This window comes from Xyrauchen texanus, chromosome 19 (genome assembly GCF_025860055.1).
Source record: "Xyrauchen texanus isolate HMW12.3.18 chromosome 19, RBS_HiC_50CHRs, whole genome shotgun sequence".
In the NCBI taxonomy this organism is placed as follows: domain Eukaryota; kingdom Metazoa; phylum Chordata; class Actinopteri; order Cypriniformes; family Catostomidae; genus Xyrauchen; species Xyrauchen texanus.
In genome coordinates, this window is record NC_068294.1 from 29,567,113 (window position 1) to 29,592,899 (window position 25,787).

The following is a 25,787-nucleotide window of genomic DNA, read 5'->3' on the forward strand; positions in this document are numbered from 1 at the left end:
TCCTCTTATCAGCCCTGCCCAGGGATGATGAGGAGCAATACTGCCTCTGTGGGGAGAAGTCCAGCTCTTTATTATCAGCCCTGAGTGCCTCTGAATGATTGGGCTCAAAGTGGACAAGGTGCAGGCTTTATTATTGAAAGCGTCATATGATAGAATACAATATTAGACTCAGAAGCAGTATGCCCCTTCATGAGCCCCTCAGATTTTTGAGCCAAGTGGATTTTTAAAGCAACTTTCAAAATAATTTGTGTCAGACAATTAAAAAATTACAAATCTGTTAACATTTACTCACACTCATGTTGTTTCAAACCCATATGAATTTCATTCTTTCCTACAACACAAAAGATCAGGCACAATGACAGCTTCAGTCACCCCATTCAGTTTCATTACATGGGAAAAATTAGCAATGAAATTGAATGATGTCTATTGCCCGTATCACACATAATCCATTTGCAGTACATATGCGGTGTATACGCGGTGCGGAAGCAGCACGCGCTGTGCTTTCACAGTCAAGCTTTTGTAGTGCGCAACTGATCCACGGCTTCTGTTTACAACAAATACAACAATGGTTAAGTAGTTCACCATTATTTAAATTTTAAACATTTAAACATGGTACTTCTCTTACGTGAAAAGATAGTATCACAAACATTATAAATTAACACTTACCATCTACACAAACAGCAGAGGAAATTGTCTCCCATGCCTTAATACAAGAAATCATGTGGGTCATAGAGAACTTCATGTTTTTTTAACTCCAGGATGAGACTACACTCTAGTGCCATCCATTATGTCTTGTTTTTCCAAATGTGAGGTAAGGTGTAGTTCTCACCAACAGCCTGTCACGTGATTGCCACTTCAGGATGAGACTACACTCTAGTGCCATCCATTATGTCTTGTTTTTCCAAATGTGAGGTAAGGTGTAGTTCTCACCAACAGCCTGTCACGTGATTGCCACTTTCTTCTGTCCCACACCCAATATAATTGTTGTTTATTGTAAATGGTACTGCTATGTTATTCGGAACTGCACACAAGACTTTCACCTACTGTTGCACTTGTGTACACTGTAGTGTGACAATAAAGTGATTTGATTTGATTTGATTTGATAACATGATGTGTAGTGTATTTCACATTAAAAAAATGTTAAGATATACTTCTGATCGCATTTGTTAATTTTGCAACTCCTGATTTTCTTTGCTTTACCCAGGGCTGAAAGTCACATGGTGACCTTGAAAAACAGTAGACTTTAATTATATGCATTTATGGTTAATTTGCTACATTTTCGTGTCAATCCATGTTAATTTTGACCATGAACAATGCGCTATCACTTTAATTCAGTGCGTGCAGCACAGCGAAAACAGACTCGGTGCTGAAACGATTGCTGCACTGCTGCTTCTGCAACGCTCCTGCGATTGTCATTGTCATGCTGTATCTGCGTGCAATCCGAATGCTCTAACCTGGTAACATGGGCACTGAAAAAAAATATGTACTGCAAAAGGATCATGTGTGAAACGGGTGTAAGGCTAGCATACTGCCTAACATCTCCATTTTGTGTTTCATGGAAGAAATAAAGAAGGAAATTCAGTACTGGACATCAATTTCACCACTAAAGAGCACGAGATAGACTGAGGATTGTGGAAACTTACTCATGCAAATTCATATAATTAGCAAACTCTGCATGTGTTTCATCTGCCCTGAGGATGAAAAGAATGGTTTGATTGTTGCTCATGCTCCAGAATAAACAAACAAATTCAAATGATTGCTCCAGTTAATATCAAGGACATGGCCTATTTTACATCATGTTGCCATTCCTGTGCTTACTGAATCTTTTTGATTAAAAATTACTTTGAGCTTCTTTTTAAAACATAAGTTGTAAGTTCACTGGGACAAAATACACATTGGGATTTAAATTTCTCATTTAATATATATTAATAAAAAACATTTCCAATAAATGAAAGCCCCTAGAAATTCCATTAAGATGAATGTCAGTTTGATTAAAGGTATCACTTATATTTAATCTGTGTATTTGAATAAGGTGCTTTTGCTTCTGGAATGGCTGGGTGGGCAGACAATATTTAGTCTGAAAATTACTTTGCCAAAGATTTGTTTTGACCCTGTGAATCTAATGAGGGCTTCAAATTGCAGTTATTTTAATGCTTTATATATCTGCAATAGATCCATGAATTTAAGATTAGCCAAATATTGAAAAAGTACAATACTTGGTGAATTTTATATAATTCTGCAATTTGTATAAAATAAATGACAAATGTTGTACATTGTCTTCCTTAAGTAATCAACACCAGATGTGTTAAACAATCAAGGAAAAAAATAAATAAATCTGATATCAGCTTTAATCTTAAATCCGATAACAGTTATTTACGTGGCCAGAATAAAAGTGTGCAAGCTTAATGTTTAAGGACAAACTGTAAGATTTTATCTGTTTGAGGTTAATTGGTATAAAATAATATATCTATATTTACAACTAAGGTATACAGTCTCATGTGTGAAAAATATTTTTGTCTCAATTGAATTGGTTCATACCACTATTTACACAGCTCTCTAAAAATACATGATTCTAATGGGTCAATTGCACCATTCTGCAGTCAAATAGTCCATAGTACCATACAACCCGACTTCATACATACAGTAACTGTGCTAGTTTCATCCATCCATTTTCAATAGCCACATGTCCTATGTAGGGTGTGAGGAGTTCTGGAGCCTATCCCAGTGGTCTCGTGCCAAAGTCAGGAAAACACCTTGTACAGGTGGACAGTCCATCTCAGGGCTGACACACAGACAAACACATTCACATTCACACTCTCACTTACACCTATAGAAATTAATTTTGCAGACAAAATATAATTGTGCCACCATATTAATTTATTTCATTAGAAAACTAAAATGTAACAAAAAAAAAGTTGGACCAAATTATAAAGAAAAGCAGCCAATAAGAGCCCAAAATAGATGGGAACTACTTCAATACTGTTTAAAAAGCATCCCAGGGTGATACCTCAATAAGTTGGTTGAGAAAATGTCAAGAGTACATGTCTGCAAATGGCAAAGGCTGACTACTTTGAAGATGCTAAAATATTACACAGTTTTAATTTATTATGGATTTTGTGTAGTCACAACAAAAAGTGTTTCAAAACTTTTGACCAGTAGTGTATTTGGATTGTGGGGGGAATCTGGAGTACCTGGAGGAAACCAACACAAACACTGAGAGAACATGCAAACTCCACACAGAAAGGTAAACCCGGGACCTCCTTGCTGTGAGGCAACAGTGGTACCCACTGAGCCACCATGCCGCACTGTGTGCTAGTTTCAATAAACTAAAATCAATATTTCATGTCTATTTATTTGCTCCTTAGAAGGCTGTGTAATAAGGGGATTAATATACAGTCAGTGAGTCATTATGACAAAATTAACCTCTTCAGGGGCATACAAGACCCCTCCACTTCAGGTTGGGGGTCACTGATCACCCTGTCATGATGTGTTGTGTGATAATGAGTAGCTTACTGTGCATTATCATTAACTTATAACTAGCGACACAAAAATGTAGGTTTGTCACTGATGTAAGAACAACTTTTATGGTGGTGGGAGTCATTTGGTCCTTCTTTGTAGTTTGATCCAAATGCCCTTCTCAGGATGCATAATGAGATCTCCCAGAGGCTGTAGTTCCTCATGGCTCTGGCATGCCTCTATTTCAAAGTGACGCAAGACTGTTGCAAGAACTAACTTCTCCACCATCATAAAGAAGCATTGGCCTGAAATCACATATGCAGAAAGAGGGAAAAGGAGAATAAGATCTCAAAATGCCAACAAGATTAAGAAAATTATACATTTATGAAACATATTTCTTCAAAATGCTCTAATTTGGAGCCTTCATTCCTGGATGACTAAAGAGTGCATACATAAATCCCCAAAGGTGTTTGGCTCAGTTTTGCTGTGTGTGGCCCGTGGCCTGTACCTGCGAGCCCCACTTGCTGAGATACAATCTGTCTTATTCAGTGGTGGGACAGAGGCCCAAACACTCTGGAGATGAGTGGGAGGATAAGTACATAACTTGGCTCATTGAGTCAGCCATGTTAAGCACATTGACTCTGGGGTAAGCAGACCTCCATGAAGCATAAAAATGTATAGAAATGACACTATAACAAGTTCTTATGATGTCATATGGCCTATCTAATAAAATGCAGTACATTTAAAAAAGGTAGCTCGCAGTTGATCTAACCCTGAAAATGTATTTTGTTGATGTAACCGAATATAGGTTGATTTAAGTTGATTCAGTGATATTAAATAATATTTTTGACTTTTTAGGTTAACATTTGTTTTGTCTACTTTGCGTCCTATTTTATAAAGTTATATTGTGAAACAGATTTTTAGATATGTATTATTTCAGTAATTTATTTGACTTTTATAGCATTTGAGGACTTTTACTGTGGTATTTCCTCTGTGAAGAATCTGGGGTGAATTGCGGCTACTGATGTAGAGGAGATACAGTCCAATTTTATTTTATTTTAATTTCTGGCCAATAACATTGGTTAATCATTTAAAGTTCAGTGACATTATTGGAATGTAGAGCTAAACAGAGTCCATGTACCATTTTTAAGCCCTCAGACAACTATAAACCCTACACTGAAATTTTTTTTAAGCTAAAGAAATTTGCTTGAAACATAAATTAACTGGTTTTATTAAGTCAGAAATGTAATTCAATCTGACCAAATCAACCAAACAAATTAGTTTACACCAATAAAAGTGATTTCTGTGGGTAAGATCAAGTAGAATCTTACCCACAGAAATCCTTAAAATAGATCCTTAAAAGTTAACAATTGCAGGTTTTTCGTGTATAAAGCCTCATATATTATATAACCTTACATTATAACATGTTAATGAAAGCTGTTTAAAGACAATTTCCTTTGAGTTTCTCTAAATTCCTCAGGTTCTGGAAAGTAGCATGGGTCCTGATGAAGTGCATAAGGTATGATGACAGTTTTAACTCCATTTGAGACTTTAAAACCATCTGTAATCAAGCAACACAAGAAAATAGCAGCAGTCTTTTAATTATTTTATACATGCCTCAGAGTTTTGAGAATTAAAAAAGGACATTGCACCACAACAGATGCTAGCACATGCAAAACAACTGCTGTTTAAGAGAAAGAGCAAAGCTTTAATAAATAATTGATAAACGGATGCATTTATTGCCTTTTGCAACATGTTCTGCCCTGAAAAGTTACTGTTTTCCACCCAGCTGCTCTTTTTTTAACTTTGGTGTGAGAGATTCTGAGCTTTGAGTAGAAATAAAGAATCAGGTTGCTTCATATATAACAATGGGAGATGGAAATAGAAGCTGTGACAGTGCTGGGATGCAAATAATGAGAGTGACATCAAACACTGCAGATCTTTGTGATCTGGCAGCATTTGGTGCACTGTTTGGCAACTTGACAAACTGCTGCCACCTACTGATGTGACAGGCCTTGCAGATGCTGCGTGCAAACAGAGGCACAGCAGGGAAGAGAGGCAGACTCTCCTTGATGACACACCAGGTAGCGCTACCTACCTACCTACCTACCTTGTTGCTTTAAAGCTCTTAAAATATTTAAGTACATAATGGCTATATAACCTCCAAACTTCTAGGCTTTCTCAGACATTTTTTTTACTTACAGGCAAGACTTTGTCTTGACAAACTTATCTTTTCTAGTTTTATTTGTACCTCAAATATGAAGGAGCCCACTTCCTACTGAATATCCTCATGACTCATGATTCTTTCCATTCTCATCAGTAGATTTTAAAAGCATGTCAAGGAAATCTTTTCTCTTCCAATGTCCCCGGTCAGAGTCGCTGTCAGATTCAGAGCTCATTAACTTTGCTCTATCCTTGATAACCTTCAGGTAAAACAAAACAATTTAAACAAATAAATAAACAAACAAAGAAAATTCAGTATTTCATAATTTGGTGGTTCGGGTGTAACTCTCGTCTATAACTCTTGTGCCATACAGAGACTGATGCAACATTACCTTGACAATACATTAGAGGTCATGACATCAGCAATCAAATTTTCCTTGATCTTTAGACATTTAAGAGATAATTTTACTATAAAAACATAATGTAACTTTGAGAACTCAAAACTCAAGTGGATTATTTGGAATTTGTGGATTTTGTGACATCACAAAGACCAATACGTCAGCAAAAGTCTGCCTCTACAGCAAGACATCAATGCCAACTTTTGCAGTGTTGCACCATTGGCCATGCCCACTGGTACTCCTCTTCACCTGGTCAGACAGGTGAAGAGGAAAGAGATGGGCATCATCTGTCATGGGATATTCGTCTACACCAAAGGAGACTTACAGTAAACAGGACACCTTCCTAAATGTTTTACCACATAAACATGCACTAGACAAACTGCTTTGACATTATCATGCATCTCGCCCTGCTTTTGAAGGGGTCATGAAATGGAGAATCTAATTTTTCTTGATACTTAGACATATAAGTGGTAACTGTACTATAAAAACATACTGTACATTTCAGAACTCAAAACATCCTCCCCAGTCTAAAAAGAGCATTTAAAATTGCCATCCTGCTGAAACGTCTCATTTTGAAATCTGTCTGTTCGTGATGTCACGAAAATATTGCTCATTTCTGTTTACACATCCCACAACATGCGTAATTGCACCCTTGGCCCCACCACTGGCATGCAGTTCAAGTCATGAGCACACCTTGTGTGGGTAGCTATTCCTAAAATAACACCAAAGGGGACCCATCTGGACTATTTTGAATTATTTTGAATATAAAATTGAACTACACAGACTTTTGACCACTGCTATGTATCTCGACACTTTTAAGACACAGTGTCAATTTACAACTCTGAAAGGGAGAAGCAATTGCCTTTCATTGAGCTGCTACCCATTTTTTCAGCACAAGCGTATCATAGACGTGTTCTTTCGCACATCTGCATTATTGTATGTTGGAGTATGTAAACAAGTACTAAGATGGACGTCTTTGACCATTTTTATGTTTCTTGCCATGTGTGCTGCAGTGCAGGATGATAATGTATCCAGCGCAGGAACTCATTTTTAAGTGGGGTGGCCGCAAACTGGGCTGCTTGTGATGTCATCACAACAACATTCTGCAATCAATTTGGACAATTAAAAAAAGCAACAACAAGTAATTAAAAAAAAATGATATGGTCAATTTATACCAGACCAGCTTCCAAGATTGTCAAAATCACAGTGACTGACTAGATATTTATCAACGTACATAGTAAGAGTGCTGACGTAATCTAAGGAAAGAGATTCAAATCTGCTTCTGCGGTGACAGAGAGAGAGAGAGACTGGCTATAAAGTTGTCACTGCATAGTTCACACATACCTTTGATGAGGCAGCTGTTTTCGGTTTCTGATACATCTGGAACGCTGTATTGGTTCAACTTCGTGTTCTTATGTATGGGTCCCTCTCTATTATGTGTTTTATGTAATTTACTTTTACAGTTGTTTTATAGTTTGTGTCTGCATTCAACAACATTACACAAGCATAATATGCCCTGTGTTTTATACCTTTTAAAAGCAGCATATTACTTAGTATTACTTAGTATTAGTGTTAAGGGTTCAAGTTATTTCTTCATCCCCAATAATAGGATACAAAGCATTAATAGGATACAAAGCACACTTTGTCTAATTCTGCTGACTTTATGACTGATCTTCCATATCAATCTTCTCTTACTGCCAATTTAGACAAATTTCCCTCTTGAAAGAAGAATAACAGGAAACGCTGGTTACGTGGTGATGGAGCACGGTCGGTGCTGAATCAGCTGATCAGCAGGAGAGCGAGATAAGTGTCAGCCAGAGACGCAGGCTCGAGGGAGAGAGACACACGCGGCAGAGCTGCATGTTAGTTTATGTTTGTTTTAAGTTTACCATTAAACTTTATTTTTACTGTTCAGCCTGTTCCCGCTGCCTCCTTGGCCATTCCTTAACTGTTACAGTGGTGCCAAAACCCAGGAGGGAGGAGGGATCTTGCAGAAGTGCATAGGGAGGACCAGATGGTTGCAGCACAGATGTCCATAAGGGAAACACACCTCAAGCAAGAGTCATTGAACCTTCTTGTATGCCATGGTGATGACCTCCACAACCCACCATGACAGCCTCTGTTTGGATAGAGGGGTATATTAATGCTTTAATGCCCCCAAAACAGACAAACAACTGATCAGATCATCTTCACTGCTCAGTAGCCTCTACATAGCAAAGCCTGGTTGGGGCACATGGAAGAAAATGTCCATCATCACTGGACTCAAGTGCTGTTGGTTGGAACTGATGCAGAAGCACCTTAGGAAGGAAGGTCGGGTTGGGCCAGATGGTAACAACAGCACCTTCCGATTTCCATCTCATACAGGACTGACTCATGGACAATGCATGAAGCTCACTAACCCTCTTAGTGGAAGCAATGGCCAGGAGGAAGGCCACTTACAAAGACTTCCACTTAAGTTCTGCATTCTCCAAAGGGATGTAGACAAAGATATTCCAACACCAAAGGTAAGTCCCACACTGGGGAATGGGGAGTGCAAGCATGATTAAGATGCCTTGCACCCTTAAGGAAGCTGCAAATAAAACTGAAGGAATTCTGGAACAAGCCCCCAATGAAAGAGTGGTGCACCGAAATGGCTGCCACATGAACCTTCAGGGTGGCACAGTGTCAACTTGAACAAATAAGCTTCCAGCGATGTGCATAAAGCAGTCATGTAGAAGTAGTCCTCTCATTGAGAACAGTGTGAACAACCGAAGGCTCACGGTCTGTTAAGGGAATTGGTCCAAGAGTCCAAACCCATAACTGAAGATGGGCTGGTTCTGGGTGAAAAATATGGCAGCTCAGCTGGGATATCAGGCCCTTTCTGGGAGGAAGCCACCTCAGTCTGCCCACTAATAGAGTTAGAAGTAGGGGAGACCACGGTCTGGACCTCCACTGTACCAAACTCCTTCCAAATCCCATGGACTACATCTGGGTGAAGCCTCCATTCCCCTGGATGTAACCAGTTTCCATAGTGGGTGAAGCCTCCATTCCCCTGGATGTAACCAGTTTCCACAGTGGGCAGTGAGTTGTGTCCTCCGAGGCAAAGCAGTCCACCTCCGCTGTACTGAACTCCTTACAAATCCCCTGGACTACATCTGGGTGAAGCCTCCATTCCCCTGGATGTTACCAGTTAAGACATCTGCATTTTTTCACTTTTCTTGGTGCAAAGGGCACATTTACATATTTTAAATGAATATCAGATGCTAAAACTACAACGAATTATAGTCGGAATATACTTTAACGTCTGTTGTTGTTTATGCTTGATGAGTTGCTATTGGCTATTGTCATTGCATAATTAACAAGGTACATCTTTTCAGGATTTGGGGACTGTTCGAACCCCACGGCCACCACAATTGTGTCCTTGAGCAAGACACGTTGCTCCGGGGGGATTGTCACTGTAATTTGTGCTTTGGATAAAAGCGCCTGCCAAATGCGTAAATGTAGTTATGTTTTAAGTTCCATTTAATGATAATTATGTCGTTTTATGTTATGACATGTGTTTATTTTTTAGTTACCATGGGTGAGATAAGTGTTTGAGTTATGTGTGATACAATTCGAGTATTATTGGCTATAACAAAAACTTCTGTATTCAATAGTAGATGTATTACTTCTGTTATAGACTCATCAATTCTAGTTGTGTGCCTTGCCACACTCTGACTACACCTGCGGGTAAAATCATGTGATTATGGCAGTGCGATACTCTTTTATAAGCATTGATATGAAACAAATGATTCATTAAGGTGTCAAAGCTGTTAGAGGCATGTTCTTTAAGCACTCATCTCTTGTTCAATTTGCCGAAGCCTGACCTGTTGATTACTTGAGCAAGACATAAGTTTGATAATTTTTATCTCCCTGGAACAGGAAAGCAATGACACAAAGAGGCTAGTAGTCACTCCTTCTCAGTCAATTCCCATGCTATACTACTATTAAAGTGCCGAGGTTGCAACTTCAGCCGAAGTTCAGTTGAGGTGTAGGCTAAAAGTGCGTGGGCTGTGGTTTTAAAGAGGCGCTTAATGATCATATATTACTAAATTGTATTGTTTTGGTGCAAAATTAACATTATCATTGGAAAATAATAAAATAAAAATATAGCACTACACGACCCCTTTAAAAGAATCAATGTCAAGTTAAAAATCTTAAAAGAGGTCCCGATTCTGCTTCTTACTGTTTTGATTATAAACACGTCCAGAATGCATTTTTGCTCCCACCTGCACTAAATGTTGGTCTATGTAAACATTCACTAGATGGACATATTTGATCGTTTTGAGGAGTTTTCGGCAATGTGAACCACATTCTAATTGGTTCAAGTGGTACAATCAAAAATTTTAAAGGCACGTTGGTTCTACTCCTCCGCTGGTTGAGAGAATTGCATGCCGTCCTGTATGTAAACAGACATGGGAGATGTCGTGCCTGTGAAGACCATTGTCTCTGCTTTGACCTGCTGAAGCACATAAACATAAGAAAAAGAGTAAAAGAAGGCTAACAGTTTCTGATCGTGTCAGTGCAGGACTGTTTTACCATGGATTGTATTAAATTTGTGTGTTCAGAACATTTCAGCATGGATTGTATGTGTTTTTGGCTCATATCAGCATGTATTGCTTGTGAACCAGTCACAAAATTATTCAAGCTTTGCAAAGGAACTGTTATTGATGGACGGGTCAGTTAAAACAAACACTATTGGACCTGCTTGCAAAACCGGAAGTAACCTGTTTCATTCACAAATGTTTCAAATGTCATGACTGTTTGATAGTTTATGGTGCTGCTGCGCTTGAGTGAAGAGTGTAATGCATTTAAAGGCAATGTGTTGGGTATGTGTTATGTGTGAACCCTGACATTTAGTTTTGTATCATTGTGTTTTTGTATTGGTTCATTTCCTTCCAATTGAGTTTCAAATATATATGGCTGTATTCAAAGGGCTGTACAATGTTAGCCAATCATAAAATTGGGCATTAACATTGGAGTTTAAAGGAGATGCTGAGGGCCAAACTGAGCATATCAGACAGAGGGCCAGAGACAAGGTGGAAAATTATCATATATTACTAATTTATGACAGTTTTGGTGCAAAAAAAAACAAACAAAAAAAAAACTTTTCTAACATTATAAGTGGAATTTAGGTAAGATAAAAATATAAAAATAACGAAAAGCGTTTGTCATGAGCCCTTTAATTGTTAATTGATTACTCATACTTGCAGTAAAGGAGTGGAGAATATTCAGTATTCTGGAATGCTCTTTGCCTTCCTCTGTCATTTTGTAGATCCAGATGGAGCTCTCTGTCTCTTGGTGATGATGTCAATCATTCTGCAAGAGGAATATTAACACTCTCTAACACTCTATAACATGGCTCTTTTATTTAGTAGTAAGAAGCTTCAAAATACAGTATGCTCTAACATTGGAACTTGGTTACTTAAAGACATTTTGGACATACTCAGAGTCAGCATTGCTCTGTGCATAAGATTTTCTTGCCCATTGCAGTTTCTGTTGTAAAGAAACACATCCTATTTGTATTATTGGTAACACAGATGATTATTCATGCCCCCTTATTGAAGGCTGTTATCGTATTATCAATTAATATTGATAATATGATCATTGAATTTTGCATGCAAAAACATTAGTTGATTGATTAACAATATACAAATAACTAGAGATGCTTAGTTAAACAATTCTGTTGCTAATTCACAATATTTGTAATTCAGTGTATGTTCAGGAAATATTTTATGCAGCACTCACAACATATGATGTCCAAAGCACATAATGTGATGTGATGAAACAATAATTTATCAAAATATCTGTTTGTTCATTCATTACCTCCAGGAAGTCAGAGAGAATGGAGAACTGTAGGAAGGAGTCAGCATTTTTTACACCAGTTGTGCCAATTTTCACCTGTGCTGTTTCCAGTGGGAAGAAAAGTTGGGAATGACAAGTCTGTGATGTCAACATTAAATATAAACATTAGCTTTTTGTCCATGTCTATTAGCTTTAATGCTAGTGCAAAAAAGCTAATAGTCCAATAGTAAAATAGTCCAGAAACCAGGCAGCATCACTCCACAAGACACTGGTGGTTAAATCTGTATCTTCAGAATCGATATGATAGGTGTGGATGGGAAGCAGATCAATATTGTGGTCTTTTTTTACTATTAATTCTCCCCCCTGGCCAGTAAACAAAAACAAAACAAATGAAGTATACAAAAGAAGAAGAATGAGAAAGTTAAAGTGGAGACTACTTTAAGGGACTAAAATATTGATATGTTTCTCACCCACACCTTTCACTTCTGAAGACATGGATTTAACCACTGGAGTCTTATGGATTACTTTTATTCTACATTTATGTGCTTTTGTGCTTCCAAATTTAGGTACCCATTCACTTGCATTAAATGGGCTTAGAGAGCTCAAATATTCTTCTAAAAATATTTGTATGTGTTCTGCAGAAGAAAGAAAGTGATACACATCTGGGATGGCATGAGTATGAGTAAATTATTTGAGAGAATTTTCATTTTTGAGTGAACTATCCCTTTAAGTAAGAAACAATGTATGAACATCATTGCATAATATAATAAAAAAATTAAGCTAGTTTGAAACTTTTTAGCTAAATAATTAAATAAAACCTGTATCATTCAAAACTTAATGCAAAAACTGTTTAAAAGTCAGTAGTAAGGAAAAGTTAAGCATAAGAAAAGGCATTATATGTTTGTATAGTGTCCAAATACTTTCAGAGGTCACTGTAAATATGTGTATCAAAATGGAAATAGTGAGGGGAGATATTTGGGTTAAAGACACCTCAATATTTTTTGCATGATATGAGATCAGAAAGGGGACTGGTCCCACCCACGCTTTTGCCAGAGGAAGGTGACCGTTTTCATTCGTTCCTTCAATAATCTGGTTGAAATTTGAACAGAAACACACTTTTATAATGTTGCAATATCACTGTTATATTATACATACAAAATAATGACAACAAGATGAAAACACAGACCTTATGCTAGCTGAAAAGATCACAAACCTTACACCCCGCATTGGCTTTAAACTGCAGTGCATTGCCAAAGATTGGGTAAGCGCCCACCATTCCTGGAATTGGCCACATTTCATTCCATTTTTCAATGTAACCTTTAGGCGGATGATATGCAGTGGATGCCAGTAGTAGTATTAGTAGAATGGTTATAAATATGATCCCCAGAATGTATAATCCAAAAAGGATGCCCATTTTGTTGGATGAAGCTGGCCGTAGCTAAAGCTCTGAATGAAACACACAGGCTGCTTCACAGTGAACTTCAGACTTCATTATTTCAACTTGCTTCTTACAGATAGAGAAAAAAAAAAAAAACATTGGTCTGATCAAACAGATGGAGTTCTAAAAACTGGGAAGAATGAGGTTTATCTGTGGGTGAAGTGCTTCCTGCTTAAACATTAACAGACAGTGAAGTTAATTCAGGAATATATAAAGATCGGTCTGATTTATGGCTTGCATGTGTGTGTTTCTAGTTAGTTGTGTGTTGTAGTTGGCACAAATGTAGTGGTCAGTAGTGGTCTGCCAAGTCTTTTGATTCGATACAAAAAGAGCAGCAAATGGGGTTTAGGGGGATAACTCATTACCCTAAATGGCCAATACAAGTTATTTTTATTATTGTAGTCTTCTGTTTCATCAAAGAAGGTAAAAAGTGTGATTTTAATAATAATAGAAAGACAATATAAGCTTAGACGGGGAAATAAATATTCTGAAATATTTTATTGCAGGGATAGAATTGCCAGGGACCAAATAACTATAATATTCTCTACCAGTGTTGATACTTATATTACTGAACCTTTGCCAAATTATATAATAATTTTATTGCAAATTACTCTGCCAAGAAGGCAAAAGTTTCAATGAAATGTCTTTGATTCAAATATTGATCTTCAGTTTGGTAGGTCAAACCAAGAACATCTATATCTAAAAGAAATAAATATACTATATATTGAGTTTTGTATAATCCTGTTGGCCTCAGACACTTTTCTAAAAGCAGTAAAAACCTAAATTAATATTAAGCGTTACATGATGTATGTATTAACTTTTTAACAAAATGTTTTTGCATTCAACACTGACATTTAAAAAAATAAATCAACAGGGATACATCCAGTTGGAAAAGTCCAAAAAGCACATAAAGGCAGCATTAATGTAATCCACAAATTACTTAAAAAATTGACTGTTTCTCACCCACACCTATCTTATCGCTTTTTGAAGATATTAATTTAACCACTGGAGTCATATGGATTACTTTTATGCTGACTTTACATGCTTGTTGGACCTTCAAAGTTCTGGCCACCATTCACTTGCATTGAATGGACCTACAGAGATGACATATACTTCTAAAAATCTTTGTTTGTGTTCAGTAGAACAAAGAAAGTCATACACATCTGGGGTGGCATGAGGGTGAATAAATGATGAGAGAAATTCAATTTTTGGGTAAACAATCCTTTTTTAGCAGCAGTGTTTGCATTGTTCGATAATTGCAATTGTGTTCAATTACAAAATTAACTGGTCCGCTATGGCATGACTGGCTGAAATTTCTTCCTCGCATGCACTGGAAACCGGCTCAACTGTTTCCGATGACTCTGGCCACCTGAAAGCAGATTGTATTGATGGTTTATTTGAACTTCCTTTTCATTTTGTTTTCTCTTCCCTACATTTCCACATTTTCCTTTTATTTAAGCCCCATTTGTCACTGCTTATTGTTTTCATTTGTTGAACATACGTATCAAGACTATGCAGCACAGACTGCAAAGTTAATGGCTTTTAAGGCTGTAATTCTATTTGAAATAAACATCAACATTTGAAATACTCATCAACATTTAAACTTTGAACTGTTTGTGAATATAAGTATTCACATGCGTTTGTTGAGAATAAACATAAGTGCTTAGCAGCACATTTACCTATAGAGTTGAGCAGGGGCATGTTCCCTCCCTCCCCATCAGCACAGGTGGAGATTGCTATATGCCTTCTGCTGGGTGTGGGACACTCTAGGAACTCACTAGCTGTAGAAGAGGTGATACGCATACTGAACCCTGTCACTCCCATAGGTGTGCTCTCACCTACAGTACAAGACATCCAGATAAATCTATCAGTGACTGTAATAACATACACAAGATTACATACAGTCCGTGTACATACCATATATCATGTACATGTGTTAATGGATTGCCATATATTCAGGATAAAGCCAATATTCTGTTTTCCAAAATTAGAATAATGCAGCTGGTATATGTCTGTATTAATCAAAATTATATGTCATATAAACACCTTATTCGGAATATGCACTGTAATAGCGTTGGGAAATCCAATCATTTGAGCAGATTGTTAGAAATGACGGTTGATTCAACAAATTAAAAAAAAAAAAAAAAACAGATGCACAATCGAGTCCCTACTCAGCATTTTGAGCTTCATTTTTGTAGTACAATTGCTGTTTATCACTATGTTTGCACTATTTGTATATATAGATTGCCTCAATGTTGTTTTCCAAAATAATTTACAAGCATTAAAAGAACTGAACAGTATAAATATAGAGCTGGTTGAAACATTGCATGATTGTCATGGCCTACAGTATGTTCTGCACTCTTGTGTGCTGTTTTTAAGAAAAGGGATGAGAATTTATGACTTAAATAACATTATGTGAAGAATTCTAAAATGGATTATAATAAATGGCCATAACCAGTTTTTCCAGAGAATGTGCACGTAATTGTTTATTTGGTAAATGCTGTTTGCCATATTCACAAGAATATTGTCAGTTTGTTATCATATTGCTAATGGAAAACTGTATAAACTCCCATTCAGATGCAAAATTTTAAAGCCATGATGTGCTTGTGTTGTCTCTCTGACATCTGCCAAATCAGGCTTGTGTTTTGTAAAAGTGACCCACCTTTGCCAGGTCCTCGACCTGTCCTCATATTACAGGCAAAGTCCATATGTGTGAATGACCTTTTTATGGGTGTGTCTGACTGCAGAACAAAAACATGGCATGAGTTACACCTAACAAGAGACTCCATCATGTTTAGAACCTATTTCAAGCTCTGTTACCACAGCAGTTTCTGAGCCAGGAAAGTATCTATATCACTTCCTGGTAGGATATGGTATCAGGTTTCCACAAAGTTGTATAGAAACTCAGTTTTGGTATGTGGTTTTGTAGCACTTAAAACCCTTAACTTTAGTAATAACTAACAATTATCTGCCACAACACAATGACCCTGATAGCACGTATGTTACACGGAAGGAACCAAACTTTTTCTCTTAACATGCAGTGAAAGGAACTCAAAGCTTAAATTCAAATAGAGTCAAAGATTGAATTTGGTATTTTAAGAATCAATATTGTTCAACTGAAGGTTTCAATTAATCTAATGCCTACAATTTTCATGTACCCCCTGGAACCTGCTAACATACCCCTCGGGAAAAGTGTGCCCCGGTTGGAAATCACTGACCTAATACACACACATCCCTTTATACATTATAATACATTTCTAACAATGTTGATTAAATAAAAGTCCATGTGCATCTCAACTACCCATATCCAGTTAAAAGACATGCTTCACTGTAAACATTAGAATTGTAAGGGAGTATTACTCTAAATGTGTGAGTAGTATTGGGCCGGGATAGAGACTCCAGCATCAACGTGTGCTCTCTTAAAGGTGGGAGGTAGTTTCCTGGGTGCATGGCACTGGTAGCTCCACTTCTCAGGGTCCTCCCTCTGAACTAAGAGACACAGAGAAAGATCATAAAGACCCTGAAACCAAATTAAATATGTGCAGAGTTCATATCTTTTAAGAAGATGTTAAAATGATATTAGTTTAAGGTATTTTAACTTTCCACTGAAGTATGTAAACAAGCAAATGGCAACTATGCTTACTATTTCCAATGTCATGTTGACCAGACTATGCAGACAATAGTCCCTTTCTCTGTTTACAGAGTTCAAAGTCTGGACAGCTAGCTGTTTGTGTGTCGAATGATGCTGAAACCCATTTGTCCCAGTGGATTTAAAGATAGGCTGTTGATTGGTCTATGGGAGAGCCGGGGCTTAAAACCTTTACCAACCTAGGGCAAAGTCGGTAAGACTAACCTAGATTCTGTTTCTCCTAGTTGACATTAGGATTGTGGCGAATGTTAAAACCAAAAGAGTTTTACATTTTTTCCAAATTAAAGAACTGCAATGACCTGCAGTGTGGCATTAAAAATATAAATCCAGCAAGATAAGGCAGATCAATGGTCAACTGAACAGTGGATTGTTACCTGCACAAGCCTGGAAACAGGCATGCAGATCACCTGCTCTGGAGACTCGGAGTGAATGTGAGGAAGCCTGTGGTTCTGAATGGCACTCACAGGTGGAGAGGGCAGGCTCTCATTCACAGTGGATCTGCAAGAAACAGATCCAAGAACACACACACTCACGCTAATTAGCAGTCCACTTGTTTACTCATGCCTGATACCACTGCAGGAGCTCAGGGCTACTTTTGTGGTTTTTCCAAGTGAAGACAAGGTTAAAAGTGTTACAATTAATTAGGTGCAATGCAGCTTCGGGGACCAATTTAACAAGCGTTTTTTAAAGGAGCCTGCATTTCAAAAAAAGACCTTTGCCTGTTATTAACAGGACCCCAGAAGACCTTGCATTGAATAATCTGCAGCCACATATTTTGAAATAGTTGCATCATGATAAAAGAAGTTGCCGCAATCAAAACTCTTGTATCACATTCATTTTGTAAAACCTAATAGGATATGAAACAGTGAACTTAATTGGAATAATGTATTTTTTTATAGCAAACATTGGCTATTGGTAATTTTTCTGGCATAGAACATTAAATTGAATTCTAAGATAAAAAAAAGGGCCCAAATCAATTTCCAGCTTATTTGTGTTGGTCTAGGTCTGGATTTTCATACATGGGTTTATGGCCAATGAACACCATACAATTTGTCTCAAAACAAATGAATTCAAGAAATGTGTTACATTAGCTTATTTTAATTAACTGAATTAAACAAGCAGCCAAATAAATTTGTTAGTGTAAGCTATGCATGTCATGATTGCTGCGTTATATCTCACAGTCTTGTTCCTCGTAGGAGTTGGCTTCCATTTCCTGTGAGGCTATGGTACAACCGAACTCTGCCACTGAGTCTGGGGAGCCTGCGCTGGGCTGCGGGTTTTTGTGTGAGGATTCCAAACCCTCTCAGAGCCTGGGTCTTCACACACATCAACATGCTTGCTTCATAATCTGTGTCATATCTTAAAAGGATCAAAAAACAGATCAAGTTAATTTGTTTTCATGCTGATTTATCCGTAATCAAAATACCTTTTAATTATTTTCCTCATTAAATAAGCACTAATATCTTGAGAAAAACAAAACAAATAATGTTATTGGCCATCAACTACGCAAGTATATGCACTGCTCACATATCATTGGTTGTTGTTATGTAGAAATATCTGTCATAGCAGCACAAAAAGGTCAGACAAAACTTTCCAAAATCCAGCAGACTTACAGGGCTTTCTCACCAAATCCCTGATGTCTCTGTTGCAGTGGCTTTGCTTGGATTGTCATTACACCATTTAAATTGATCTTCAAGGCACTTGAGTCCTTAAAGAAGAAATTAAGTGGCAAATTCGTAATATGGAAACAAAGAAACAGACAGGTCTTTATCTTTATAACAAAGTTTATAACATGTTTGAGGTTGTCACCCATACATTGTTGCTGCAGGTTGACAGGATTGTGGTTCTACTACTGGAACCCCTGGACAACAGATTGTGATGTCCTTTAACAGGGAGCTGAGAGGAAGGTTCTTCACTGGAGCTCTCCAAAGTTCTCCTCTGCATCGCTTCATCTGATGCCAAAAGAGCTTTAGATATCAAAGGAATTCTCCAACAGCGCACTTCACTGCTGGCAAATTAACAACTCTGAATTTCATATGATACTCAATAATGCCATAAAAAACAGCAAGACACAAAGTAAGGTTCAAAGATGTCTGCCTAGAGCATGTTTACATTGAAAAACAAATTAAATGTATTTTATTTCATTAGAAATGCAATTTCTAGTTGGTCTCAAGTGGACACAATCTCACTGTAGAGAGCATTTGATTGGATGAAAAATTGGTTCTGTCCTCTGATTGTACGATGATAATAATTTTCATCAATTATCAGCAATAATTTTTGGTTTGTTTTTCTAAAAGAGAAAGGCTGAAATTTTAAATTGGTATATCTAATTAAACTTTATTTTGACCATTTATATAAGTACAATAGTATATATACACTCACTATAGTCCTAATAAAGTGCCCGATGTGGTCTTCTGCTGTTGTAGCCCATCCACCTCAAGGTTCGATGTGTAGTGTATTCTGAGATGCTATTCTGCTCATTACAATTGTATAGAGTGGTTAACTGAGTTATCTGCCGCTCACTGGATGTTTTTTTGCCACCAGTAAATTCAAGAGGCTGTTCTGCATGAAAATCCCAGGAGATCATCAGTTACAGAAATACTCAAATCAGCCGGTCAAGCACCAACAATCAAGCCATGGTTGAAATCACTGAGATCATGTTTTTTCCCATTCTGATGGTTGATGTGAACATTAACTGAAGCTCCTGAACCGTTTCTGCATTGCACTGCCGCCACATGTTTGGCTGATTAGATAATCTCATTAATAAATAAAGAGTACAAATGTTCCTAATAAAGTGCTCAGTAAGTATAGATGGACTCAATCCCAAATACATTTATTATAATATAAATGAAAGGGCCTATTGAGCTTTGATAAATATGAATGGTTTTATTGGTTTAAGTAATGCAGACAAACCTGGGAGTTGTTTCTCCCAGTACTTGTGTAAGAGCTCCTCCAGAAGACACACCACCACCCTCCATATGTCATCAAACAGCTCATCTGCAACTGCGTCACGGATGCATGCTTGGGGGGACACTGGCGGAACTCCACACTTGGGAACCACGTATGAGGACTTCCTCTGATCCACCTCCTCATCCTCCCTACGGTTAATGGAATAATGCAAGAGTTACAATATACTCATATTCTCTTCAAACAATCTGTTTAACAAAAACAAACATGCCATACAGATTGACCACCCAACCAGTTGATTAATAACAATTTACAACTAATAAAACTACAGGAAAGAGGATTTATAGAGAAGTGGTTCTCAAATGGTTGGTCATAACCAGTGTTGAGTGTAAGATAATGACCAAGCAATTTGTTACTGTAATCTGATTACTTTTTGGTAAAAAAGAAAAGTAGCGGAACACTTTACCTTTTAAGTTCTAGTAATCAGATTTGAACTATTGAACTATAGACATTATTTTGAATTCTATGAAATGTTTTAGAAAGTAATTTAAAAGCAAATTAATTAGAAATGTGAGTACTTTTTATATAATTAATTAGTCATTTGTTGTAGATTTACTTTTTAGTTACTTTTTAGTAACTTACCCAACACTGGTTACAACCCAAAAATAGGTTGCAGCTCTGTTCTGATTGGGTTGCGGACAACAGAGAAAAAATAATTCTAAATTCAAATAATAAAACACAGCTAATCATATAATTGTGTACATACGTTGGATAGTAAAAAATATAGGCTTATCAACTTTTAAAAGAGAGATGAAAATGCTTCCCATATATTTTGTTGTTCGCATCAAAGGCTGTACTTCCAATCAAATGCTGCAGTAACAAGAAAAAAAAAAAAAGTTTATTTTGCTTACCCCATTGGCAAATTTATTTTCTTGTTTTGAGTCTAAAGTTCACTAAATTTAGTCAGATTTATCTTAAAACAAGACTTAATATCTTATCCCATTTTGCTTGACAAGTAAATAAATCATGTTTTAAGAAAGTTTAGATAATTTGTCAGGAAAACAAGACAAAAACACTTTTTTATCATGTTTTGCAGTGCATAAGTTCACCTGCTAGAAGTGACAGGCTCAGACATGAGCCAAATACGGCCGATGCCAACATCGACATGGGCATTATAGAAAATATGGATTCTCTGGCAACAAGGATAAACATGGTTTGCACAGAACACAGCGTTTTGTGCAGTGAATTTTTGGCTACCAAGAGCATGAAACCATCAAATTAAAACATTTTAATATTTAAACACATTTCAAAAGGACATTTTCGTTTGTACAATAAACAGTTGTAATACTTAATTGGGTCACCATTTGATGTTAAATGTAAAATCTGGGTCCTCAAGGTAAACCAGTTGAGAACTACTGTTTTACTGTTTAACATTTGTACAGTTAAGATGTCCAGCTACTGAAGGATTTTTCTGTTTAATGAAATGTGAATGTGAGGAAATTACCAAATGAGTGAATATCAATGTTCTGCACATGAAAACAAAGGTAAACTGCTTTTTCTTTATATAATAAATAGATTATATAAATAGATATTAATGAGCTTGAATCTGGTAATTTACTGCAAGAATACCAGTTTTGATGCAATACCAATGGAAGGTTATGTAGATTGTGCAAAAGACAACTCGTGACCTACATTTCTTTTCCATCATACGCCAGAAACTCCTCTATATTGCCCTCTGCCTCATACACCTCCTCTTCCTCAGTGAGGTAGAGTGAATCCTCAGGCAGTGGAGAGCTGGAGCTGAGGACAGACGGTTCAGACCAAAGGCCTAGGGCCAGACTGTGGCCTTCTACATACAGCCTGCAGGCACAGAGAGGAGAGGGAGATGAAAAAAGCAAATTCCTGCCATAGCCAGACCAGACTGATAAATGCATTGCTTGTGGGTATGTTCAGTATTCTCATAGCTCCAAATAACATATTTTTTAATCAGGTGAGAGGTTTCATCCTTGAGGTTTGTTTTTATGTATTATATCAAATGTATAATGTATGATAGGCTTCAGTGCATATTTCAAAACAATAGATAAGTGCAGTCAAGCAAAAAGAAAGAGCAAGCCCAGAAACCAAACAATAGAGAGAGTCAATTAATCAAGAGATAAAGCACCCCTAACATTTATTTGTAAGATAAGACTGACCTTAAAAGTTCAGGAGTAACTCCAGAATTTAAACAACACCTTAATACATTAGTCTATATATAATATTGAGGGATTTTTAAAGAACAATTATTTAATTTATGAAACATATCTTGATGCTGAAGTCTTTCATATTGTACCAAAATAGGACTGCAACTAACGATTATTTCGATAATCAATTAATCTTACGATTATTTGAACAATTATTCGACTATTCAGGCAATTATTGCAATGATTAATCATTAGCTCTTAACTGACTATTCAGCTTGTGCCCCAACTTGTATTAAAAGTGCTTATTAACAATAAAGAAGACAAAATCATTTTAAATAAATGACATTCACTGAATTTATCGAAAAAAATACATTAAGTTTAATTCAGTAAAAAATTCACTACAAAAAATTATATTGTTATCAAGAGTTTTGTCTTGTTTTCCATTTACAAATATCTAAAATCCTCAAAACAAGATACACTTACTTGAGAAGCAACATACTATAAGATATTTAGACAAGCTTTCAGAGAATGTATTTTGAATATAAGTGTATTTTATATATAAGTATATTTTTCACTTGTTTTCACTTGCCAGCACAGTTAAGTGAAAATATACTTATATTCTCGGGATGTGCCTGAAGCCAAATGCCTTATTCGAAAAGGCACGAATACTGACTTAAAAAGGAATAACTGATTAATCTGAATAATTTAAAAAATATTTGTATGACTGATTATACAAGAAGTACATGGATGAAGTGACATTTTAAATAAACATCCAAAATGACACCTAATTTATGACTCTGTGCAGCCAATATTTCTAAATTGTAAACCTTATGAATGGAAATGTGCACCTTGATTTTTCAGATCGGATGGGCGTGGTCTCGACTCAGTTTGATGTCGCTGTTAATTGTGTGCATCTGGAGCTTGTCATATACATTTTTCACTTCTTGAAATGTCTATGTTAATGTATCACAGATCCACAAGTGATTCCCACATATTTATTTGTAGCCTAAACCTGAGCGCAATGTTAAATTACTGACCAGAAGTGATGATTTCACGTCGGAGCTTGTCTATCCGTCTCTTAAAGTTAACAACATTTATAGACACATCAGCTAAGGTAATTACCTGGTTAAGACTTGATTCCAATAAGTAAATTCTTACCACCTCAATAGAGTAGCCTATCCATCTATTAGGAATATTCCTCTTTATGTAAAATTAAGAAACTGAAACATACTCTGTCTTTTTCTTCTTCTTCTTTAAAACGGTGCTAAATTTGAGAATGTTAAGTGTTCTTGAAATCTGGAAAGCTGCTATATAAATGTAACATTCTTATTCTTCTTTTTATTATTATTATTTAAATAAATAATGGTGTCCTGTCTTAAAAAAATCGTGATAAAATTTGTAGGCTATATTGACTTTATTTTCATTTCTTTTAATGTTTGAATTTGTATTTATTATTCGCTGCAAATTCTCTGCTTGACATTTCACATTTTCCATGACACCTCCTGCCTCCAGAATAATGTTGCTATACATGTACAGACAAATGAAAATTCTGTTTCATGCAGATATTAATATCAGAAATACCAAGAGAAACCACAGTTAACAACATATTCCACAGTTAATGTTGTTATGGTTCTGGTGAATTCATCGGTTTGTTCTGTTATTTCTCTCCCTTATGTGTCTCAGGTGCTGCCGGCATGCATGATCAGTATTTCCATGGGAACACAGATTGTTCCCAGGGAAAGGCTGATCATGCCACTAATTAGCATGCTAGGTGCACCTGGTTCTCTGCTGATTCACTGCCTACTTAATCCCTTCATTGTGTCAGTATCTTTGCTAGATTTCTGTTTGGTGTGAAGTAACTTAGCTCACACTCTCTGCCTAGTAAGTCCTATCTCGTGTATCTCTTTGGTTATCCATCTCTGACCGGGCTCTGGAGATGATGGCGTCACAGCTCACTGAGCTCACCTCTGTCGTTCAACAACTCTGCCAACCTCCTGATGCTGGTCTCACTCAGTAAGCACCCTCACCGGCTCCGGTGGTTCCCCACATTTCTGGATGCTCAGAGGCTTGGATCTATCCTCCAACCCCGTTCTCAGGTGAGGCGGGATCCTGCAGTACATTCCTTTCACAATATTCCTTGTTCTTCACATTACAGCCCTCTGCTTTCCCATCAGACAATGAAGGTGCCTTGCATTATCACACTCCTCACCAGAAGGGCCAGTGAATGGGGGACTGCCATGTGGGACAACAGACATCCCAGTTGCGCATCATTTCATGCATTCTCCACGGAGTTCCGCCGAGTGTTCGATTGCACGGATCAAGGTCGGGAGGCGGTGAGGGTTTTATTTGGACTGTCTCAGGGATATTGGCAAGTTGCAGATTATGCTATCGAGTTCCACACACTAGCTACTTCTTCTGAGTGGAACGATCACACCATGTGGGACCGGTTTCTACATGGGCTTTCCGATGACATCCAGCCGTCACCACCGCTCTCCACCTACCCGGCAGCTTGCCATCCTACCCAGTCACCTTGTTCAAGGATTATGCTTTCATTGTGTCTGGTCTGGTCATTTCTCCACTTCCTGTCCAGTAAAAAGACACCACTCCTCAGTAGGCAGGGGGTTTCTGGCGAGCGCAACACCATTAGACAAAGCCCCCGGATTATGCACACTTCTCCCGGCCCGGCTGAAGGTATGGATCAACTAGTCACACGGGCTCTGCATTGGTGGTTTCTGGAGCCGAAGGGAACTTTTTTTGACATCGCCATTCCAAAGACAAGTCGGGTTCCTATGGTCCAGTTGGATGAACCTATCACTGCCCACACCCTCAGTGACATGCCCTGGACCGTTGTCACACAGTCCACCAAGCCAGTCACTTTTGTCTCTGGAAATCATACAGAGCAGTTGTCCTTTTACCTGATCCAAACTCCATCGGCACCAGTAGTATTGGGGCATCCTTTGTTGGTAATGCACAACCCAAACATAGACTGGTCAACCAGCACTGTTCTTGCTTGGAGTCTTATCTTTGCTGTCTCCCCTGTCCAGTCTGGTGTTTCATTGCAGGATGAACCAGAGTACCATTGACATATCATGACATGAGGGCACTTTTTTTTTTCTCCAGCAGAACAGAACAATGAAGTCAGTAACAGAATTGCTGGCTGTCCTGCTGGCGAGAGGTGTCATTGGTTAGAGGGTTCGGGGGTACTTTTCGTGGTCTGGACTGATCATAAGACCCTAGAATACATTTGTAGCGGCAAACATCTTATCTCTAGACAGGCTTGTTGGACACTAGGATACCATGGCCACTCAAGTGGTGGGCATGGTATCCTGAGAGGTGGAGGCTAATGTCCGCGCTGCACTACAAAATGCTGCATCTCCTGCTACGTGCCCATCAGGTCGGTTGTTTGTTCCGCGGTCAGTTCAGATGCACGTCCTACTATACCATCAATAAACACCCATCTCCTGCTTAAAGAAGCTGGTGCCAGGTTCTCCACTCTTCACCAGCCCAGTTGAAGTTACAATTTATTGTAAATAAATTATTTGAACTGTTCCTCTGCTCTTGGGTCTCTTTGTCTCACTTTCTGACAAATGTAGCCTACAAATTCAGCTTAATCTAGAATAAAGAATAAATTTAATACTTTTTACAATAATAATTGTATAATGATAATAATACTGCTAATAATATTCTTATTAGGCTATTGTTATGAAAATGTATATACAAGTCATATTTTATTAAAAGGAACTGTAAATGTGAGAGTAACATTTACAAATGGG

At 37.4% G+C, this 25,787-nt stretch overlaps 1 pseudogene; it reads right to left on the reverse strand.

Annotated features, from left to right (window-relative positions):
- Positions 1-14,570: 14,570 nt before the first annotated feature.
- Positions 14,571-25,787, reverse strand: part of LOC127659799 (protein FAM149A-like) — a 40,451-nt pseudogene continuing 29,234 nt past the window's right edge.